A 19,670-nucleotide genomic window follows, 5' to 3' on the forward strand; every position below is an offset into this window, starting at 1 on the left:
TGATTTTTTAAAATTAAATATGCCTAATGGCTTTGTTTAGATAACATTGGTAGGTTTTTTTTTTTTTATATATGTGTTTATACTTCAGTGAGCTTTTATTTTTCTCTATAAACTCTTTGTTTCATATTTTGGGACATTATGTAATTTGGCTTCATACCAGTATTATGAAAGTCTTATTAAAATCCACTACATTGAAGTAGACTCATTATTATAATATTAAACCATGTGCTTGGCTCCAGAGTGCTGCTGGTTTTGCAATCATATGCAAAGCATATTTTGTGCATTTCTGATATTACATAAAGTGTAATGTTCATGAACCATTTGGCTACTAAAGGGAGCATTGTAATGTATTATAAGATGTGTCCATTTATAAAGTAATTTCTGACTTTCTCTTTTTTTCCTACAACTGTTTTCCACCTCAGAATTGGTGTGTGGCTTACTGCCAGGAGAAGAAATTTGTGCATATATGGAGGGGGAGGGTGAAACCTGAAAAATTACTTTAATAAAATGTCACTAAAACAGCTTCTGCACATCTTTTTCTTTGGCCTGAATTAATAAGTAGAAGCATTTTGAGTTATACGGGTCTGACAATAGTACAGAGGGGATAGAAGAAGCAGAACGTTTTGTTTTGGCAGCAAAATTGCTGTTTTCTGCATAGATAATTGCCGATCTAAGTTCAGACTTGAAAGGTGTATGCATTGTGATTATGGTTACTTTTAAGTATTTTTATGTCAGGCCTTGGATAATGGGAATGTATAATGTGCAGAAAAACTCAGGAGTTTTTTGAACCAATGTCCAGGTGTTTTTAGGAATGTACTGTTTTTTATAATGACTTTTTTTTCTCCAGGACTTTCCTGTTTGTGTAACAGAAGAGCAGTATTGGAGAATATGATAGGATTTTAGATTTCTTCTGGTCAGTTTTTGATCTGATAGAGCCTCATATACAGGCTTTCAGAGTAATTGTCCGTTGACTCAGGCTAAGTAAGTGGGCTTTCTGATTTCCAGGGCAACTTTATAGAAAGGGAAAAAAGCACATGTGTGCTCTTGAGACAGCACATTCTTAGTTTGAGGTTAATGTTTTTAGTGCAAATCTTAAAGAAGGTTTGACCCTTACTTTGTGTGCATGCCTAGAAATCTGTATGCTTCTGCCTGGTTTTGTTTTAATAGTTCAGGAGGTAGTGCTTTGACTTCCAAATAAAGAATAATTACTAGAGGAAACAATGAAAACAGGTAAATAGAATAAACCCTGTTTCTGCTCCTGAAAGCTGAAGTTCAAGATGAATAGATCCATTTGGGCTGGAAGGACCTCTGGAGGGCATTTAGTCTTACCCCTTGCTGAAAGCACGGTTGACTTACAAGTTAGATCCAGTTGCTCAGGCCTTGTCCAGGTGAGTATCTCCAAGAACAGAGGTTCTGCAGCCTTTCTGGTCACCCATTCCAATACTTGACCCACCCTCACTGCGTCTTTTTCTTTTTTCTTCAGTCAGAATTTCCATTGCTACAGCTTATGTCTGTTGCCTCTCACTCTTTTGTTGTACATGTCTGAAAAAAGTCTGTCTGTCTTCTCTATAACCACCCATTAGGTAGCTGAAGTCAGCGGTTAGATTCCCCCCGCCTTTAACCTTCTCTTCTCCAGGCTGAACAAATGCCGTGCTCTCATCCTTTCTCATGCATCATGTGCGCCGTATTCTCACCATCTTGGTGTCCTCTGACTGTCTCATACGGGGAGCCCAAAGATGACACTAGTCCAGTTGTGGTCTTACATAAGCTGAATAGAGGAGCACGAATAATCACCTCTGTTGACCTGCTGGCTACACACTTTCTGGTAGAGCCTGGTATGTGGATAGCCTTCTCTGTTGCAAGGACACTTTATCTTCTTGTCCACCTGGATTACTGGGCCATTTTCTAGCAAGGTGCCTTCCACCCAGTAGGCACCCAGCCAGCATGGATTTATTCTGTTTCTGGTGCAGGACTTCATCATGTTTCCATCAAACTGTTCCTCCAGGTATTAGTAATCAGCCCTTGGTACAGCTGGATTTTGAACCACTGACCACTACTCTGAGCCTGATGGCTGACCAACATGAAACTTCACAAGTACCAATGTGGCCATCGGCACCACTCCCATCATAAACCACCTCCCCAGCCTGCCGGGGCAAGGGGAGGTGACTGCAGGCTGAGGCTTCATCCAGGATTGCTTGAAAAACCCAGTACAGGAAGCTGAAGGAAGACTCTGGGGAGCACTTTGGTAGTTACTTGAGCAGCATTAATTGGAGGAAGAAATCACATTAAAATAAAATGCTGAGATCCTATCCAGTTCAATATAACTCTTGTCTTAAAGGTTAAATCTAAATCCTGCCATCATCTAGATTTTCCTTCTGAATATTATTCCATTCCCCTGTCAGAGAACCCAAGGAACTGGCAGTCTTATTTACATAAATTTCATTTAAGAAGGGGTGGTTTCACAGGCTGGCATACTGAATGAGAGCATAATCTCCATCTTTGAAGCTTTGATCACTGACTGAGCATTTTATTGGTTTGTATATTAGGAATATTTTCACAAAGATAACAAAAAGTATGATGTGACCAGTACAATTGTTCTGATTTCCAAAATAGCCTATGATAACATTGGCAATAAAAGTTCTTTTGGTGCATCGCTCAGGCTGAAAGCTCTATGTACATAACCGCAGAAGCTGCAGTAGTTCATCAGCTACTGAAATGAATCTTTGTGAATGAGCAAAATAAACCAAAATTCTGACTTGCCACTCTTGGCTTTTCTCTCTGAAGCTGGGTGATGGGAGTCTTTATGCAAGTGAGGTGGGACAAAGTGCAGAGGTCTCACCTGGATGCTCTGAAGCAGCAATTACACCAGGCTAGGTCTCACCCCGGAGCCCGAGATAAGCTGACGAGGTGCAGCTGGGGCTGCGGGAGCAGGTGGGCTGCAGGGAGCCTGGAAGCTGCTGTCCAGCAGTGTGAGGCTCATGAAGGAGCAGCAAGCAGTACTCTGGAGTAATCCAGCGGGGTTGGCTTGGGTTTCTGCTACACTGGGAGCACTTGAGGATGAAGTACAGAAGTGACCACAGCCGAAAGGCCATTTATTTGCAGCTGTTTCTTCTCAGTTGTAGGTAAGAAAAGGATTTATATAATACAGGGCTTAAAGTGTGAGGTACCAACTCTTTCTCTCTTCAGTGGTGATGGCTCAAAGGGTTCGCTCCACTAAAGCGTCTTTTAGCAGATTTCTCTGTTCCTTCCCTTTAAAATCTAGGTTTATCTAATGTAAAACTCTCTTTGATTTGAGAACAGAGGGGTAAAACTTGTTTCAAGTGCATAGTCTGCATCTGCTCCATGTTCTCAGCCTTGGGAACCACTGAAAGGCACACAGTGGAAAAGCATTGAACAGAGCTGACTGTCTAAGAAACCTTATATGAAACCTTTAAATCCACGTTCCCTTGCTTTTACACTTAAGTCACCTGTTTACTTTCTCTGGCTTGAAGGAAATGATGGGATAAAAGGAGAAAAAAAAGAATTTGTGAACTGTCTCTGCCTCATTCAAAAAAGCCATCTTCTCGGCATTTACAGCTCAGTTAAACAGCAGCAAAAGCTTTAATGAAGCGTGTGGTTAATCAAGCTATGGAAGAGTGCAGCATTTGATTTTATTTTGCTGGAGTAGGAGCTTAATTACAGCAGCTTGCTTCCTAATGCTGCTCATCTTCAGGAGCAGCAGATTTACGTTGTCTGAATGCTTCAAACACATCCGTGCATCTGGGCTTTGAACTCCTTCCCTGCTGAGGAGGTATCCCAGGAGGAAGGCGCCTTGGGCAGCTCCATGCCTGTGAGGGACCACCAGATAATTGTGGCAGGAGGGCTGCTGCCTGCCACTCCGAATAACTAAGAAGGGCACCATCTCTATGTGAACTGTGCAGCAGAAGGGCAACGCTTAAAATGGAGATACATGTGACAGGGTACAGGAATTACAGTGATTTGGTGTACCTGATTTTTTCTTTTTTTCAGGAGGAATTAAGGAGCAGGGGAATAGGAAACTGCTACTTCTCTCTTCTACGCTTTAAGGTTTGTGCTGGAAAATCTGGCCTCTGTCAGGGCACTCCCTCTCATCCAAATATGAGGCAAAAAAAATTCAAGCTCAATGTGCTGGATTTTTAGTTGTTGACATTATTTACTGTGCTCTTAACAAATGGTGCCCTAAGGCGAATGAGAATAATGTGCTTCAGCAGCAAAATATGCATAATATAGAAGCAATTGACTATAGTTTCTGGGGATTTCTTACTCCGTGCTCTCTACCTCCCTATTCCTTCATTGTTTCAAGCTAATGTGTATTTCAATTCTGCCATGCAAATATTCAGAAGGGCTCCCTGCACCAAAGGAGAGGAAACAAAATATATTCAAATCACTGCTTCAGTAGCATAAGTTGTGTCTTGGTTTGCCAGAGACGGGTACATTCTTCAGTTGGCTGTATAACTCTGCTGTTGCTGCTTGTTGACTCGTGCTGAAGTCTTTTATGTGGCATATCTTGTTGTGAGCAGGGTTTTTTTCCTCCACTGTTCAATCAACTCTGACTGCTAATCAGAATGTTGCTGGGTAAACAGGACTGATTAAAATTAAAATTTTAATTTTGTGTTGTAAACAATATGGCACTTTAATATTTGTACTGTTATTAAAGATACTAATAATAATGCATCTAGTGTTTTGTGGTACCATTTTCATATTTATTTCTTGAAGCACTGACAAGTTTTGCTAGAGAGCTTCACATTCAGATGCCAGGATTTTGTATTCCATGTATTCCCTTTTTCAAGGGTGACTGTACTTAATTATATTGGATATGGGTATCCTATTTATTCTTTCTGGTTTTAAATCTCATGGGGAAGAAATGTTTCTGTGACAACTGGGGACATTCCACTGTAAGAAACAGCCTTACCATTAATGCCTCAGTCTATATGACTCTATGCGTTGCTGTTAATGTTGCTTATCTATCTTCCAGAGGAGAAAAACCAGAAGCTAGTTAGGTGTGGAAACACCTTAAAAGAGTGTTGGCTGGTGCTTGGAGACTTGCCCTGAGGAAAGGGACAGGGGAGACTAGAAAGTCCTTGACAGCAAAGCAAATTTGTGATGTGATGTTGAAGTCCGAGGATGAGAGCAAGAGAGAAAAGGAAGCGTATGTTTGCACAAGAGGTCTGTTACTATCAGGCCCTTCAAGGCCGAAGGAAGCTGTCTGGAAACAGAGGGGGAAGAACCTCCCTGTGATTTGGAGAAAAAAACTGGAGTAAGAAGGAGGGTGGAGAGCCTGAGCGTGTCAGATGACCCTGTTCTAAACTGAAGGAGCTTTTCAAGGTGGTTAGGGAACATGTATGCTGAAAATCTATGTTTCTCTTGTGCTAACTAGAGTCATTGTCTTTTGAAACTGATAGGCTTCATAAGAGCTTCTAGTGTGCCTGGCCACTAAGAGGTCACTGCAGAGCACCTACATGGTTAGTTTATTGGAGTACACTGGAATTACTGTGTAGGCTTGATGCAGTTGGACTACAGCCTCTGCTCTAGGGAGTCCCATGGACAGCCAGTCACATGGGGGACTGCGAGGGAGGGTGACTGTATCCCACTGGGAGTCAGCATCTCTACTCCGAAAATAAAACTTAGCAACAGCTTTCACAGTGCAGTGACTCCTGGTGATTTCCAGGTGTATGTTTTGACTGCTGCCTTCTCCTCCCCTCCCCGCTCTCTTGCATCCTCTCACTGTCTCTTCCTGCAGTCCCCGTCATCTTTTCCACAGTCTCTTTCCCTCCAGGGATTTGCAGAGGTACGAGCAAGAGGGCTGCATGGCAGAAGTGGCATGAACATGGCAGAAGCAGCATGGGTCATCGTTCATCTGGCAGGGCTGTGGGTCTCTGCTCCGTCCACTACCCCTCCCTGAAATATGGGGTCTTGCAGCACTATAGCTGCCTCCCCACAGCCGTGTTGTGTGGAGCAGAGTGGGAGGCATGGTGAGCATCTCTTTCTGAGGGATACTTGTCCTTTCCTGGGGTGACACCATGGCGTGGTTCAGGTAGGATTGCTCTGGAAATAATTATGTCCCTGCTGCTCTTCCCCTCATTGCTCATGCTGGCTCATTTCCCTGGCTGGAAATGCTGCTGCATGAGTGTGGGTGAGCCAGGTCAGTGCCCAGCAGGATACATGTCCCTGGGGTTGGGCCTTTGGGATGCTGGACCCCCTAGGACTGACTTAAGCCTGCAGGAGAGGTCACTGATGTCTGGGATGGTTCTTGCTGTGAGGCATAATAAAATGGTACCTTCATACATTTGGTTTGAATAAAAACCTTAATAGACTGATCCCATTGTTCGCTTCTGGCCAGTTCCTTTTCTTTTCTGTTGATCTGCGTCCTCGCTGGTTTACCTCGCCTGGTCTCAACCGCCGCCAGTGCTGGGTATTTAACTGCCGTGGAAATTTTCTTTCCGTTCTTCACTACCCTTAGTTCAGTTGAGGCCAAACGACCCAGCACAAACAACTTCTTACAGAAATATGTGCTAGAATTTTTAAAACCTGTTCTGGGGACGGCTGTAAGAATTTGGGGGAGGCGGGGTGTGCCAGATTTGGGTTTGGGTTGGTTTTGGTTTGGTGGGGTTTTTTGGTGCGGTTTATTTTGTTTTGGTTATTTTTTTTTTCAAGATTTGGGTTTGCTTGTTTTGGGGGGTTTTTTGCAAGATTTTGTTCGGTTTTTTGGAGATGTTTTTTGGGTTTTTTCCAAGATTGTTCAAGGAACGTGTGGACATGGCATTGTGGGACATGGTTTAATGGGCATGGTGGTGTTGGGTTGATGGCTGGACTGGATGATCTTACAGGTCTTTTCCAACCTTAATGATTCTGTGATTCTGTGATCATAGCTTAGAGTGCCAGAAGAGCCGTAACCATCCTTTGCGGTGAGCTAGTAAGACTGTAAGTGTGTGTATTCCCCTTGCAGCTAAGGTGACTACAGTACTATATATTTCCTATTCATGACAGAATGTAAAACATGTGCTTAACTACCCTTTAAGTCAGTGGGGCTAAAGCTGGCAATGTGCTCACGTCCTTTCCCGACCTGAGGTCTGTAAAGAGATGGAGCCTGACGTCCCTACTGACATTCAAATAACGCCTTCCTGACAAAGTCTGCAAAAACACAGCTTTACAGCTCAGTAATAGATATTCCAATTTGAGATTCTGCCCTCAAGTGGGGGCTATGCGGTACCTGGATTGATTTTAAATGCACTTTCAGCTTAGACTGATGTAACTAAGGTGTTCTTTTACATATCCCATGGCAGGGGAGGTAGGAATGGACTGGAGGAGAGCAGAGAGCTGTTTGAGGTCACAGTCTTCTCTAATGAGTAATTCCCTGTAAAAGTCAAAATAACTGCGTGGTACTGGAGCTTCAATACATTTGTTTTATTTTGTAAGGTTAAGGCATAACTACCACCATCGGGCACGCAGAACTGACTGACTTCACCTCAGGCAGAGAAGGAATATCCAGTAAGATGAATGATGTTTCTGACAATCTGGCATTCAAGAGAGAGCAGGTCATGCGCTCACACACTCAAATATGTTTTCTTTCTAAGGAAAAATCTCCAAAAGAGAGAGCAGATTCTGATAACGTCTGGGGGATTTTTTGCCTTTTCTGACTTTCCTTTTATTTTTTCTCCCATACAAATCTTCTGGTCTTGGTGCTTAAAACTATCTGGCAGTAATGTTTATGAGTTTCCTCACCCACCAGACTACAGAAAAAAGAGTCCTTTCCAAGGTGCGTGCCTATACACATGTCACAGACACCTCTCGTCCCCACTCTCCTCTACTGGAGGAGCAATGCCCAGCAATGCAGGCAGATTGGGCAGTAACATTCAGATGTGAGCAGTGAGCACTGCAAAAAGCATGTCAGCCTATGTGGGTTGTCTGTTCTGATTTGAAAAAGCTGTTGAAGGGTGCAGCAGGGGAGACAGGGTGTGGAGAGGAGCTTAGGAGACCAACATCTAAAAAGGGAAACCTCTCGAAAGAGCCTGGAGTTGTGTTTAAGGAAGGCAGATTGATCTCCTTGATGTCAGGCAATGAGACTTGACAGATGAGCCAAGTTTAAAAAAAAAAAAGTTTCTATCTACACCAGAGATAATGTTAAGGCTACTGAGAAGTAGTGAACGAAGAGAAAATACGTACTTCGAGCCTTGTCCCTGTGTGTTGCAGAGTATGCATACCTTGGATTTCAGTTTCTGGGAGAAGACTACAAAATGGCAGGACACTCTGCCTGCCATGAGCACGACACTCTGCCTGCCATGGGCACTGAGCAGCAGCCCCCAGCCTGATACGTGCATTGAACCTTCTGGACCGGAAGGGAGGATGTGAAAATTTTAAATCGCTCTCCCTCTGGCTGTGCTGAGGTTAACACCCATTTCTTCTCAGCTCGTGAATGGGCTCACAAGGCAGGAGCCAGCAAGCTACAGGGAGGCTTTTTGTGGTTGCCCCTCAGCGTGCTGCCTGAGCTTGGGATAGATAAAAGCAAAAGTAGTGTGGACTCCAGTGGGCTCAGTGACTTTTAGCTGCTGGCAGAGAATTTTGATTTTGCTTGCAAAGTGTAACTAAGGAGTGACTTGAGAGGTGCTGGAGGAGACACTATTAGGCCTTGGAGAAACATAGCGAGTGAGATGTTCCTGGTGCCCCCAGCTGCCATGCTCTGACCACCCTTGGACCAGGACTGTGCCTTGGTGGCTAGTGCTCTCCTGTGAGACCTCTCTCTGTAGCTCTGCTCCCAGCCCTGCCTTTGACTCTGGCCAAGTTTCTTGATCTCATTGTGTGCGTGTGTTTCCTTCCCTGTGAAACAGTAGTTTTTCCTTGTCTTTGAGATGTTGGAAAGAAGGATTAGATAATGGCAAGGGCTTCACAGTTATGACGGTCTTCCTGCATCTCTATAAGTCACGTATGTTACCATTGCATCAAAATATTGCAAGGACTTGCCTGTGAGTCACATCAGGGTTCCCTGGATGAATGAAGACTACAGTTGTCTCTTCCTACTTCACTGTTTGCTTCTGGGCATTTCTCTTCTGAGCTAAATTGAAATCTCTGGGTCATAGTCTGATCAAGCTTATCTGAAAAATATTTTTTGTATAGCTACAAAATGGGAAAATTTGTTCTTCTAAAACCTGTTATTAGAAATGGCTTTAAACCAAAGATGACATATTCTTCAAACTATTTTTAACAAGATACAGGTATCAAGATCCACATAAGACTGTGAAGTAACTCAGTCTTTTATAGTTGTGCAGGCACATTGCATTAAATTGCTGTACCTACTGATGAAACAAATACATTTTAGAACTTGGTGTTTTGTTATTTCTTCCCTCCTTACTAGATAGATTTTTATTGTATCTATAATTCTTTGATGCTAGTCATTTTACTGAAAGTAATACCTTACCAAGATTTTGTTTTAATGGAGAAATCTACCACTTAAATTTCTGAATTAGCAAGTTTTAAGTTTAGCTTAAAAAATTGGAAATTAAAATGGCTTTCTCACTGTCACCTTCTAAAGTCTCAAGTCCTGTTCTCATTGAGTAGCAGATAATATTTGAGAGACTGAACACATTTAAATAAGTGGGGACATTTTTGCCAAGAGGGCTTGGAAGGGAAAGCGACTGAGTGGGTTATTTGTGCACGTGATGAATCGATTAGATAATGCTTTAGGTTTTGTTTATGGAGTTGCGTAAAAGCATAGCCAAAGAATAAAGCAGTTGTTTTCTCTCTTCCTTATTCCTTATTCTTTAGTCATATTCTTGCAACATCACATACAATTGGTATCCATGGAAATTATATCATAGCAGGAGCAGCTGATGAACTCTTGGGAAATAAAGATTCCATTTTCATGCAAATATTCTAAAGAGCAAAGAGGTGAGGAAGAAAAATGATTGATAAATAGAATAATTTCTGTCTTAGAATATATTTCAGTATTTTCCTTGAGGCAGCAGTAGCTTTTTGAAATTGTGTTCTTACTGAACACAAACTTTCCTAGATCAGTGTGTATGTATGCAAGTTATGAGGAAGAAAGCAAAATTTAAAATAATGCACATTGATTTTGTGATGACATGTTATAGATAGTGCTTATGTAATTTAAATTTATTGTCAGAATACAATCCAATAACTTCATAAAGAGCAGGCACCTTTCATTTAAAAGCTAGATTGAAAGAGAGATTAATAGCTTGCTAGGGGCTGGACATTGGTGATTAGTGTAGTCTTCCACATCACATACAAGCTGTCTCTCCATGCCACCTCAATAATGCACTAAAATCCTATCTTTCTCTCTGCTCTTAAATGAGAGCAGCATAGTAGTCAAAAGACTGCTTTTTCTGTAGTATTTGTATTTCCGATTTTAGAATTTACCTGCACTGACACGAACACTTGCTTTCTGTCCTCCTGCCAGCACATTTTAATGCAAGCTCCTGAAGTGGAATGGTGCTCCAGCCTGTGTTTCTGCATAGGCAAAGGCGTAGATTAGTTTTCTAAAATGGCCTTCCTGACTCTTATTTCTGTTGAAAACTATGGATGGAAGCTTCAGCGAAGTACAGGTTATTGTAACACCTCAGATAGCAATAGTGGGAAACTTGCCATAAAGAAATGTAGTTTCTTTACAAAGAATCCTTCTGATACTCTTCTGACATACACATAGAGCACCCTTCCTTTTTTTTGTTTTTGTTTTGGTAATCAAGATCCTCAAATCCCTTCCTGTGCCACTTTCTAAGAATGCTTATAGGACAGAAACACGTGCACCAGTTGTGTGAGCTGGCTCTCCTCTTAGGTCTTTTAAGCAAGACCTTAATAAAAGTGTTGCAATAGTCACATGCATTAAGCATCTCTAAATTTAAAAAAATAAAAGTAATTTATAGAGCAACATTGTTGCCTTGTACATAAATCTGTAATTACCTCTGTACTGTGGTCATTAGATCCTCAGTTACTAATACGGAAAGCACCATGATGCTGTTGCTGAAAACAGGTACTGCATGAACATGGAGGGATTGATGCCAGTCATTAGAGCTGACGGGATTTTGATCCATTTGGTAGGCAAGACCTTCATTAGGCGAGTCGTCTGGAACATTGGAACCGTCTACAATCTAATCATATACACATATGGTCCATTTAGCTGGATACTCTACCAGGGATCATCATTGTATTCTTCAAATCAGTGCTAAAAAAACCCCTGATTTGATGAACAAATACATAATAGCATATTATGAGGATTGTCTTCCTGTAAACTCAGGCAGTTACTGTTTGGTTTATACCCTGCATCACAGTTGGTTGTCTCTAGATTACTGTTTGGAGTAGTCTATTTAGGACGTACCTTAGTCACCTGAAGGTAAATACCAGGGTAAAGATATTCACAGCTGATCCTTAGTAGGAAAATGAGACAGGGAGGGAAAGAGGGTTGTTAAGTCTCACTGATTTTTTTCCTTCATGTCTTAGATTGTGGACAAATCGAGGCCAAACATTTACTACCCAAGGTGCTACATGAAACTGATGTGGCTGAAGTGTGATAGTTTCTCTCATCAGTTGTGTCTGAGGAAGCTATCACATTCAACTGTGTTAAGACTTCCCAGCATGAATGAGGAGTTAGCTGGGCTGATTGGGTCTTGCTCCAGGCTCATACAGGTAATTGCTCTTATGACTAGGTCCATTGCAAGACTCTTTAACCACTCTTCTGGCATTCTCCACCTGGATTCAAGAGAGAAAAGAAAATTACTGCACCTGGGGAAAAATCATCTGAAATACAGGAAGTCCCTGAGAGGGAGAAATTTTGGAAAAAGTTATTAAGTAGTGTAAGAGTTAGTCAGTAGTACATAATAGCTGAGTTTGCAATGGGATACAGTAGCTCAAAAAACAAGCATGACTTTTGAACTATGTCTGTCATGGAGAAGAGACAAGTTATCCTTCCTCACAGGACTGTTCTGCTAGGTGTTCTGCATGCTGTTAGGTGCTATGGTCCTGCCTAGGGCAGTTTCTACTTTGAGTAATGCAGAGAGGGTGTAACAATGATTAGGGGATGAGGGGAAAACTTGAAATGGGTAACCTCTTCAAATGATGCCTAAAATGGCACTGAGGTATTTCCAAATATTTGAAGTTACAGGGAGGGACTTCTCAGTTCAAAAGACTGTAACTAGGAACAGTATGTTAAAATAAAGGAAAGGGGAAAATTAAATATTTGGAGGAATTGTGTTCTGATAGCATCACTGCAACCTGTAACAGCAACAATACAGCTTTGGGGACCAATCCATTGTTGAACAAAAATCTCTGCAGTTTGATTTGTGTTCCAAACTAACAGATACTTGAGGGGTTTTTCTTTTTTGTCTCTCCTTTTTCCTTTTCCTTTTTCTGCTGCTGTTCAGTGGTATGATGTACATACCTATATGCTAGTATGTATCAGATGTAGGCTGATATAACAGAAAATGTTGGCATGAGTATTTGCTTAGGAGGGATTTCGTTTCACACCATATTGACTTGTCCCTGCTATGGTGAACATGTTATCAGGGTTTCCTCTACAGTTCACATCTCCAAGAGTCTGTAATTTGTTGCAATAAAAACTTCCAGTCTGAAATTTCCCTCCTGTCGTGTGAGCCCAGTGCAGAGCAGTTGTACATTTAAAGTACTTTTAATTTAAATGCTTAAACTAGACTACCAGGACAACTGCTGATGTTTGCACCTGCAAGTATTTTTCCTGGAGAAGAGTTTGACAGCGTGGTGCTTGTGACTCATGGTGGGAGGAGCAGCATCATGACATGGGGATGCCAAATGTCACCTGCGTGATACAGGTCAGAACTATTGAGTATTTAATAAAACAGCTAAATTGCCCCAGTTGCTTTGATAATAAAGTGACTGCTGAGCCTGCCAAGTAAATAATTGATTTCCAGTACATATTTGGCTCTTGTGGCTGGCAGCCACCTTTGTTTCATGGACCATAACTGGTTGGCACTATTAGACTAGGGCAGAAGTCTTTAAATAGAGATTAACAGGCACATTAACTTTTAGCACATAAATAATCTCCATTCTTTAAAAGGTTGTGCGTGTATTTACAGAACAAAATGTTGTAGTATGCCCTTCCAGCCCTGCCTCACTAGTCTTTTGTGTACAGAGATCACCAAGACCTCTCTGCGATTGGTGTTTGTAGTTGTGGCGAATCTCCCCATCGTTTTTAAGAGTTGGTATGATGGCTTTCTATTGCTTCCAGAGAACAAGCACACTCAGTTTTTGGGCAATACTCAGTGCACCCCAACAGGGAGATTTTTCTTCTCTTAAAGAAGAGAGGTAGGAGTGAAAGGTTGGCATTGAGGTGCTTTGGGGGTGCCTCCTCTACAGCTTCAGCTGTGGTGAGAGAGCAGCCGACATAGGCAAGGAACGAAATGTATGCATGTGCTGTACTCGGGTTTTAGTCCCTTGCCTGTAAATTGAAAAAGTACCAATTCTACTCACTTGTGTAAAGAGCTATTTTGGTGAGTCCTACCCTTCTTTTAATTTCCAAACTCTTACAAACAGGTGTTCATGTGTCTACGGTCCCTGCCACCATCGTCAAATACGGCACTGATCAAAACAAACCCCCAAAAGCAAAGCCACCTCTGCTTCCCAAACTCTGCGATCTGATGCTCTGTCTTTTCTTTACTCCACCCCTCACGTGCCTGCAGATTCACAGTGCAAAATCAAAGGGGAAGAAACAAAATGATACCGAGACCTCAATAATAACCATCTTGCCTTTGACTCTCTTTACGCTCTGTCACAACCTTAACGTAATTTAAGACACGTAAGAGGTATTCATGGATATGCTGGCTGGTGCTTAGAATCTTAGGGAGCTTTTTAAAACATTTATGAATTTGTAATATAAAACAGGTAGTTGTGTCAGCCAGCTAAAGCCATGCTTACTTTATAATGGAGAATTGGCAGTGAATGCAGTATAACTTGCAATATCCAAGAGGGATATGTACTCACCTGTGATTAACCTTCCTTGGCCATTAAATGTCACAGTTGGTGCGTATACATGGAGCAGAAAGAATATATATTTGTCAGTTAAAGGTGACTGAATGAAAGAAGTCATGAAATGACATTTTTCAGTAGGTTTGTCATAGCTGGAGCGTGCAGGAAAATTGCTTTCTGTAAATCTTGGCCCAATAGAACAAAACACACATTTCTTTCCAGTTGGGAAGCCATACTCATAGACATAATGAAAGCATTGTGCGCTCTGACTTTTGCAAACTCTGATAGAAACCAATCTGCAATCTTGACAGATATGATCTTTTGCAGGATGCACTGTTCATTTACAGCAGCTAGAGACCTCAATTAATTTATGAACGAGGACAGCAGGCTGTGAACTCCGCAGCTCAGCCTAGGTGGAGATGTCCCTGTCTGAATTTATGTTCTGGTAATTTAAAAAGATTTATACAAAGCTTTTCTTTCATTTTGAGAGTAGATTAAAATTCTAATGGAAACCATTTGTATGCGTTTGTTGAATTGAATAATATTTATTGCTTTATGAAAAGGGGAGGGAAAAAAAGAAAGAAATGCTGAAAAACTTTGCCAGCAATAAAGTTAGTGAGGCAGGAATAAATAGGTAGGGGCAGAAAGAGCCCAAATCAGAAAGTAATACTTAGTAGAGCCTGTAGAAAACCCACTGTTTTATAAAAGCATAATGAAAGCAATTTACACCTGTTTCTGAACAAATAGAAAATAGACTGCTACCCACTGTGCGTGGTCTCTCAGTTCTTTAATTCATCTGGTGAGATACTTAATGATTGAAAAAACCAGCTTCATTGTAGACATGTTGTTTGCAGCTCAGAATATGCACTTTCACTCTGGTAGGGCTGTGATTTTTTTGTGGGGGGTGTGATGGTCAGACAACCTATTAATTTACTCCTGGAAAGACTTTTTGAAAGCTCGTAGATGACTTTAGAGCAGAAATCCCATTCAAGGGGAAGATGTTATTGGGACTTATGCTTCTGGACCTAGTTAACGCATAACCTTTGTTCCAATATGACTATTTTGGTTGGGGTCAAGCTTTTGGATTTTCTTTTGATGTCGTAGTTTACAAGCACCACACATCACATAGGGGCATGTGCGAGTACAACATGACTGTATATAGGAGAAGGAATAAATTAGAAGAATACCTATCCAAGAATTACTATAATTTTACTTGGCAGTTGTCTTGTCTGAGCTGTGATCAATAGAGTCAACCTGTGAGAGTTTTGCATGAAAAGGAGTAGGTAAATATTTGAGCTGTTCCTGAAAAGACTTCTTGGTGAGAGAAATTTACTTTTATTAGGTAACTTGGTAAAGAGAATGCATGTTCTCTTAAAGCCATCGACAGTGCACAAAAAATGCAAAAGTATTCTCCCTGAATGCCTCAGAGCTGGGATCCTGTTTCCACATCTGAATGTAGAAGTCCAGGCAAACTGTTGGCATTACACAGATACAGCAATGCAGATAAGCTAAAGTAAATGTTGGTAAGGACTGCAACAAGTTCAGCTAACATGCTGTACAGCCATGTGCACCAGAATAAAGGAAGGGGTGTCAGAAGGGAAGGTAACACTGCGGAAAGGGCCAGCTTTCAGTGGGACGGGCTGTGGTGGGCAAGAACACACTGATAAACCAGTAAGATTTGAAAACATTAATTCTGCATGGTCTTACATTAGTCTTTATGATGCATATTCTCCTGAAATGCTCAAACATATCTAGGGAAACCAATATCAGCTAATAAATTATTGTGTTTCTTTGGGCATTCCTCATGCCAAATCTGTGAATTTAATTCCATTAGTCTCAAGATAAATTGACCCTTGATGATAAATATCTGGAATATAAATGAAGAACTAATGCAGGTTACAGACAACCTAAAATGATCAGAGTTAGTTGTGATAATACTAATATGTTTTAAATGCTGGCCAAATTAAACTTAGGACCAATTTCTGACATTTTTATTCACATTAAATAGTATCTTGTTTTATCTGTAATTTCACTGATGATCTGTTAATTTCTAGTAAGAACTTCATCCATGAGAAACAGGGGTCACAGACCATAAAAGAATAGGAATCTCATTAAAATCAATAATCTTTTCATTAATTTCTAAAAGACATCAGACAAAAAGATGAAGTACTATCCTTTAAAGTGTATCCATATTTTGATAAACTTTAAAAAAGGTAAAAACTGGGCTCATTTTTGCAAGTAGTTGAGCATCTAGGCCAGGTTTTTCAGAGGAGCAAAGTGGCTCAGGTGCAGACTCAGTTTGATTCCTGTGCCTTAACTCAGTACATCTTAATGGAATCACCTGAGCAGCTGCTAATTTTGAACAGAATAGAAGAATTGAGTCCTTGATAAATTACCAGCCAGCCAAGATATCTAAAAGCATTTCTTTTCTGGACTATCCTGTGGCAAAAGCATGCATAAATCACTATCCCTTTATTGTATGGCCCCCTAGAATGTAAATCTTTTCCTTCTGCTTTTATCTTAACTTATATTTCATTGAACTACACAGTGAAAATTTTTTTTGGGGTGGCAGTAAATTAATACACTGCATTTTCTTTCCACACACATTCTTCATCGCCTTTAGGGATTTCATTTGACAAAGGCCTCGCTAATGGAAATGCAAATTTTCTACCTGTCATAGAGTACTTTTGACTCTGCTGTTTGTCAGAGCAACACATTCCTCAAAAGCATGGTTACTTTGACTTCTCAGAAGCCAGAGGAATTGCGTCTGCACCTACCAGGGCTCTGTTTGACCTACCAGACAGTAAAGAATGTATTTATGTAAATTTGAATGAGAAATATTAGCCTATTCAGTTCTCTGCTATAAATAAAAACCCACATAGATTGAAAGCCTTATTAAGCTTTGATTTATTGTAGCCAGTCATCCATTTCCTGTTTAGTAGTTTTGTTGCACTTTAATAGACAGCAACTTCTTTCATTTTCTAGTGATACATTAGTTCTGATAATATTCCATCTAATCTAATCTTATCTTTTGAGGGTTGTAGAACACCACGTGCATAAAAGTGGAGAGACCCTTGGGCTACATGATTTAGCAGATTAGAAAATGTCCTATGTCTTTACTGTTCCACTCTAAATAGAGCAGGCAGCCTCACCAAACTTTTAGTACTGGAATTGTCCAATGCAATTATACAAACTTTTAAGGCAGGGAATAGAGAAATGAGCCTCTGTATTGTCATATTCATATAAGAACTGAAAAAAATAAAATGCTTCGTATCCTCAGCAAGAGACATTTTTTTCATTCCCTTTTTGAGAATTCGCACTTTTGTTACTATCTAAATCTCAGCGGCCACAAAAGGTTGTGTTTAGGGCAAAACAGTAAGTGAAATCCTCATGTCTTTTAAGTAGGCTGTAAAATTCCCAGTGACTAGGGAGATCTAGGAATTTGTGTGCCATATGTTAGTCCAGCTGAACAATACTAACAGTATATTTTTACATAGCTAATATCCATGTTTGACAGCTTTCCCTAGTGCGCTTTCTAGCCTAAGCAATACGTTTTCTAACTCTTCTCCCCCTGAAGCCAATGCCCTTGAGTAATCGCACTTCTTTTCTTCTTTTTTTTTAATCCTGCCCTCTATTTAATTTTGCCTATAGTTCTTTTTTTTCCCAGAGGGCTCTACTCTTTCCTGCAAAATTGTAGCATTTCTTCACCTCCACTGTCCTTGAGTCTTTCTTCTCTTCCCGATTCACTCGTCCTTCACTAGTGCCCTTTACAAAGCCTCTCTCACTTACCATCTGTGCTTCATCTCAAAGAGGTCCTTTCCTTCTCTGCTGTTGTTCAGCTCTTGGATGTAAGAATAACTAGAGAAACTCATGGCTAGTGCTAATACCTCACCCCAGTAACTTCTGCAGTTGACATTCTCTGTGTTCAAAACAGGTTCCTGTAGGGCCATTTAGAAAATGAAATGCCATGGTGTCACTCCTGCCTGAACAGGCAGGTGTTTCTTGTTGGCATTGACTCGGTTCCAGTTCCAAATTTTAATGACTGAAGAATAAAGGAAAGGAGCTGAATGTCTGACACATATGGGCACAGGTCTTATGGTACAACAGGCAGCAAAATATCACTTAACTACAGTTTTTGCATAATGATGATCTTCACAAACACAGATTCTTCCCTCTGCACAGACCAGAGGAGATCAACAGCAGCCAGGGCTGCTCTTTGTGAAGGCGGGCAGTGGTTTCAAAATAGTCCTTTCTGCAAAGAGACAGTTCTACTGAAATGGAGAATGCTTTCAAAGGCTGGAGTTCCAACAAACTATTTACTTAGCCGTAGAGATCATAATGTTCCATGGTTTATTTGAATTATTAAAATGCAATGCTGCACAATAATCATTATTGCAGAGCTTCAAAATACTTACTGACAATGCAGTCTTGGCAAAGTAAATACTAGTCTTTTTAATGGACAGTTGTTGCAACAGAGAAGGGGAAACCTGTGTTTCAGACTAAGCTGTGCTTTCCAAAGGGGCAGAAGTTATCGATTGTAATATCGATTCCATACAGATTTTTGTTGTTGCTTTATGTTTTAAAAATAACCCCCCTTCCCATATTCTCTCAACAGATCAGATGTCACTTCACTTTTCTTTCCTTGAAATAACACTGGAAGCAGACTGTTGACAGCTTCAGACTTCTGCACAGTCAGCATTATAAGAGAACAGTATAGACATGAGCAAAAGTCAAATGGTCTCCTAGGAGCTCCAACCCATTAAAACAATTGCTAAGGGCGCAAGAGCACAATAAACATCTGTGGTTTGTCTCCCCAGCATACCACATGCCTTTCAGTTTGCCTCTGCTTGGAAATGGGCTTGAGCTGTCTGATTGGACCCAGATGTGAACTTGCAGAGTTCAAGGCTTTTCAGAGCTTGGATTTTGGTTCCAGGCTGAGGCTGGGAGTCACTGTAAAGTTAGGTTCCAGATCAGCACTCCCTCAGATTTGACAATGCTTTAACAGTACTTTTCATTTTTGGCTCTGCTCTGCTAGGAATCCCCTCTTTGCAAGCATCTTGATCTACTGGACAGTCCTCCTTGGAGGACTGCAATGAAGAAAGTGAGCACCTTCCTAAGGTTCCCCATGCAGGCTGTCTTCCCCATCAGTCACTATCAGTCACTGTTTTTAGCTAAATCGATATTTAAAACATATGCCTCGCAACATAATCATCAAGTTGCTGCTACAGACCATTTCATTACCCTGATTTTGTGACAAAATACATATTCATGTTCTATTTTAAAGACAGATTTTAGCAATCTAAATTATACCAACCTTGACATACTAATTAGAAAACAACAATTTTATATGGAAATGTTTATCACAGCCCTATGCTTAATGAGAAACATCTTTCACTTACAGAACTATAATGTCTCCATTGTGGCCAGCCAGCTATCATAAGTAGATTCAACAAAAAGAAAAGTGAACCAAAACTCTGGTAAACTCTGTTTTGGTCGTACACTGTTCTGGTAACAAATGCCACTCATTGGTAATTCAGCCTCAGGGATGAAATATACTTTAGAGGGTCAAGTAGAAAGGAAACAATTAACTTGTTACTTTAAATTAACTAAAACTATTTGATCAGAAGAGATGAGAATTAAGATGTTGCAATAACTTAATAGTATGGTAAAGGTAAATCAGGCAGTGCTCAATTTATCTGTAACTATGT

The sequence above is a fragment of the Gavia stellata genome, chromosome 5 (genome assembly GCF_030936135.1).
Source record: "Gavia stellata isolate bGavSte3 chromosome 5, bGavSte3.hap2, whole genome shotgun sequence".
Classification (NCBI taxonomy): Eukaryota; Metazoa; Chordata; class Aves; order Gaviiformes; family Gaviidae; genus Gavia; species Gavia stellata.